Raw genomic sequence first — 5047 nt, forward strand, 5'->3', positions numbered from 1 at the left:
ATCATGAAGATAGATAGCAGATCTCCCGCTATTTCTTAAGTACCATTTTCTTTGGTCTCTGTTTCTATTGTTTCGTGGGTTCCTTTCATGCCACCCATTTTCTTTGACTAATCTGTTGGATGTTGGGATTCTCTTGGATGAATGTGAGTCATGCCCAAAATGCATACGGCAAAAGTTTGATGGTTCACATTTGTATTCGCTGATATGTTTCCCATTTCTTCTTTGATTATATGCATGTTCATGTTTCTGTCCTCCATGCTCTCCTGGCTCGCATTTGTTTGCATTGAAGTTTATTATTTGGTTGATGATTGTTTCATCATGATTGGATTCCAGTTTCTCCAAGTGTCTGAAAAATTCGCTGCATTTTTATGTTGCTCACCTACTTTTTCTATGCTTGCTCGTAGTGTGTCCTCTTGCAGTAAGCAATCTATCTTGAGTTTATAAAGTAAAGAATTTGGCCTGGGTTTGGGAGGACAGAAGCTTCGGGCTTATGTCGGTTCGGTTATTAGGTTTTCTCTGAACTTTTGTAAAATAGCTGTTTGGGTTTGAGCTGCAAATTTGCAGCAGAAATAGCTTTGCAGAAGCAATGAAAACTGCAGATTTCCGGAAGCCTTTGTTTGCATGCATGCAAAGGTTATTAAAATTGCCCTTTGCTCCCTGTTGTTTTGTCTAATGCTGCTACGGCCCAACTAATTGGATAACTTAATCAATTTTGTCCCCTTAACATGCCGTTTTTCCTTAATATGTCTTAATATGATTTTTGGATAGATTCTTAATGGGCTTTAGGATGAATTTGAAGGGTCTAATAACTTTTTTAGATTTATAGTTTTAATTTGAATTTTTTTTTTTGGAATTTTGGTGTTTTTGATTGTTTAATTAAGCAAATAGGTTTCACTTATTTTTTGTGACTTTTATCATTTGGTTTGGGATAGATTTCACCTTAAGTCTTTAATTTTAATTTATTTCCTTTTAGACTTGTAATATTTGTAATAATGGTAAATTGATCTCTCGAACTTCTTTAACTCTTTCAAATGGGTCCTTGCTTGTTTCAATTTGATGAATAGGGGTTGTTTAGTTCATTTGAATGCTCTGAGTGATTCAATTTGGTGTTTATTTCCATTTCATGTTATTATTTATTAATTAAGGTGATGCCTTGACCATTTCTTGGTTTTTGGAGAGTAAATAAGTAATTTCACTTCATTAGGGTACCGATTCAAGGTAGGTACACTCTATCCCTTATTTTGATTTTTACTTGACTCTATGTGCCTCTATGTGACTTTATGTCCTTAATTACATGTCTTTTGAATGTTTTTTATTTTATTTATTTATCTATTTGCTTTGCTTTGTTTTAATTTTGTATATTTATTTTAGCTCAATTTTGATCATTTGAAAAGCATTTAAATGCCAAGTTGTAATAGTTAGGGGGTTCAAGACCTGTATTTAGATAGAATATGTAATAGTTAGGGATTTATTTATTTATTTTATTCCTTTCCCCCTAGATTGTAGTTAGGGCCCCAAATATAATAGTTAGGGATTTATTTACTTTAATTGCTTGTGTGTTTTGCATGCTTATGTGTTACGTGTTACTCGCTTTCCTAGGGCCTTGCATCTATATATCATGCTTATGTGTTACGTGTTTATGTGATATTATGTGTTTACTCGCTTTATTATGTTTTTATGAGATTATAAATAAATGTATGACGTCACCACACTAGTCCAACGCTAGTTGTGGCCTTTTTCTCGACTCCACACTAGTCCTACGCTAGTTGTGGCCTCTTTTTTCGATTTCTCACTAGTCCAACGCTGGTGGGAACTCATAGACAAGGGCTAGTCCAATGCTAGACCCTTAGGGACCCTCCAAGTGCTAGATCATGTTTGTGTGACCCATCACTACATTTTCATGCGTATTTTCTACTTTTAGGGTCTTTTATCATTTTTGCATGACATCCCTCTTATATGTATATGCCTTACCCCATATTTCCCCTTATATGTATATTTCTTATCCCTTTGTATGAACACCTGACATTAGACTTGCATTTCATTTAAGAATTAGAACTAGGCTAGTACATTTGCATGATTAGATAGGGGAAAAACTCAAATATGGAATATGGACGAGTTTGTCTCTCTAACCTTAGCACGCTCGTATTCCCTCTATTAAAGGGAAAATCTAGTCATGAACCATAGTCACCCGCACCCGTTATGATACATTCCTTTAGGCTATGTATATTTGTATGTTATTATTTTCTTTTCTTTTCTTAGAGTCTCACATTTTTGCATATTCGTGGCCTCTTCGAAGAGTCACTCTTGGTCATCACAATTAATGTAATTTGCACCAATTAAACTTTGAAGAGATATTCTAATCCCCCGATACCCTCCTAGGTTTAGGTTTTGCATTCATATAGTGACATCCAAATGTGATAAATTCTTAGGTTAAAATAAGAAAATCTTTGACTAAATCACATAACTAGCTTTGGCTAGGTTGAAAGGGTGCCTTGGATTTTATCCTTGTCTTCCCTTTCTTCAAATGTGACTCCCAAACACTTTTCTCTAATTTTCGTAGATTTGGAGTTGTTTAAAAAGGGTTTTCTTTACTTTTTCATTTAAAATTCATTTTAGGTGACTTGGTACAACTTAATTCGATACCAAGTGGCGACTCCGATTTTTATTCAAAACCCTTTTTAAACTATAATTTGGACCAAAATCGTCACACTTTTAAATTAGGCCTATTTTCTTTATTTATTCTTTACAAAACATTTAACTCACACATTTTCACTCAAAATTAAATCAAAAAATCCCATTTTCTTAAAACTCGTTATTTTATTTAAAAAATTGGGCGCGACACTCAGGCACTCAAGGGGACCTTCAATAGGAACTCGAAGCGGACGCCTAAATACTTGTTTAAGAACTTACTCTCTTACTTTAATGGGTGAGTGTCAAGTGCATGACTTGTTGATACACTACAAGAAATATATTTTTCAGTGACAAAAATTTATGTGACAACAAAAATCTTGTCACAGATAACCTAATTCAGTGACGACATTAGGTGTCATCACAGATGAGTACAACACAAGCATAATCAGTGACAACATTGGAAGTTGTCATTCTCAACTCGTCACGAAATAGTTGGCGCGCATCTCATTTGATGCCGCGGGAAATGATTTTATGACAACTCAAGTAAAGTCGTCACAAACGCTCTCTCTACAGTGACAACATAACTTGTTGTCATTGAAAGTCTACCTGGTTCCAATTTTGTGACAACTTTTTGCATCACTGTATACTACAGTATTTTCATCAACTTTCACTAATTCTACTATGACACCCTAATTTTATTTTTTAGCCCCCAATTCTTTTATATTAGCAAAATCACCGAAGATATGACACCCTAATTTTATAATTTAGCCCCTATTCATTATGTATTAACAAAATGCAAATGATATAATAACAAACTATTTTTAGATATTTGTAATTTTTGCTAAGTTGACATAATAGACATGTCTGAGCATAAAAATTTTTTCATGAATTGTTTATTATTACTTATAACAACCCCCAAAAATCAATAACTGAAATAATTTGAAAAAGTGTAATTGAATATAATTTGTAGTCTAATGTTAGCACTGTGAAAGATTAGTATAATGTGTAATACATCATAATTAATAATTATTTTCACATGGAATGGGTATATACGAAATTAAAATTATTCAGTAAAATATCTGTCATGCAATAAGATTGAGAGTTGTAACACATTTAACAGAATATTTGATTACATGTTTCTTTTAATTTATTATAAAAACTAAGTAAGAGACAAAGAGTAGGATAGCATGAGTAAGAAGTGTTATACTGTATATAAGCAATTCTATAGTATTTTCATCAAATTTCACTAATTCTAATATGGCACCCTAATTTTATTATTTAGCCCCCAATTCTTTTATATGAGCAAAAGCACAGAAGATATGACACCCTAATTTTATAATTTAGCCCCTATTCATTACTTATTAGCAAAATGCAAATGATATAATAACAAACTAGTTTTAGATATTTGTAATTTTTGTTAAGTTGACATAATAGACATGTCTGAGCATAAAAATTTTTTCATGAATTGTTTATTATTACTTATAACAACCCCCAAAAATCAATAACTGAAATAATTTGAAAAAGTGTAATTGAATATAATTTGTAGTCTAATGTTAGCACTGTGAAAGATTAGTATAACGTGTAATACATCATAAGTAATAATTATTTTCATATGGAATGGGTATATACGAAATTAAAATTATTCAGTAAAATATCTGTCGTGCAATAAGATTGAGAGTTGTAACACATTTAACAGAATATTTGATTACATGTTTCTTTTAATTTATTATAAAAACTAAGTAAGAGACAAAGAGTAGGATAGCATGAGTAAGAAGTGCTATACTGTATATAAGCAATTCTATAGTATTTTCATCAAATTTCACTAATTCTACTATGGCACCTTATTTTATTATTTAGCCCCCAATTCTTTTATATGAGCAAAAGCACAGAAGATATGACACCCTAATTTTATAATTTAGCCCCTATTCATTACTTATTAGCAAAATGCAAATGATATAATAACAAACTAGTTTTAGATATTTGTAATTTTTGCTAAGTTGACATAATAGACATGTCTGAGCATAAAAATTTTTTCATGAATTGTTTATTATTACTTATAACAACCCCCAAAAATCAATAACTAAAATAATTTGAAAAAGTGTAATTGAATATAATTTGTAGTCTAATGTTAGCACTGTGAAAGATTAGTATAACGTGTAATACATCATAAGTAATAATTATTTTCATATGGAATGGGTATATACGAAATTAAAATTATTCAGTAAAATATCTGTCGTGCAATAAGATTGAGAGTTGTAACACATTTAACAGAATATTTGATTACATGTTTCTTTTAATTTATTATAAAAACTAAGTAATAGACAAAGAGTATGATAAGCATGAGTAAGAAGTGCTATACTGTATATAAGCAATTATATGCATGTTAAATTTTTGAAACATATTTTATTGTGTAAGT

This window comes from Coffea arabica, chromosome 11c (assembly GCF_036785885.1).
Source record: "Coffea arabica cultivar ET-39 chromosome 11c, Coffea Arabica ET-39 HiFi, whole genome shotgun sequence".
Classification (NCBI taxonomy): domain Eukaryota; kingdom Viridiplantae; phylum Streptophyta; class Magnoliopsida; order Gentianales; family Rubiaceae; genus Coffea; species Coffea arabica.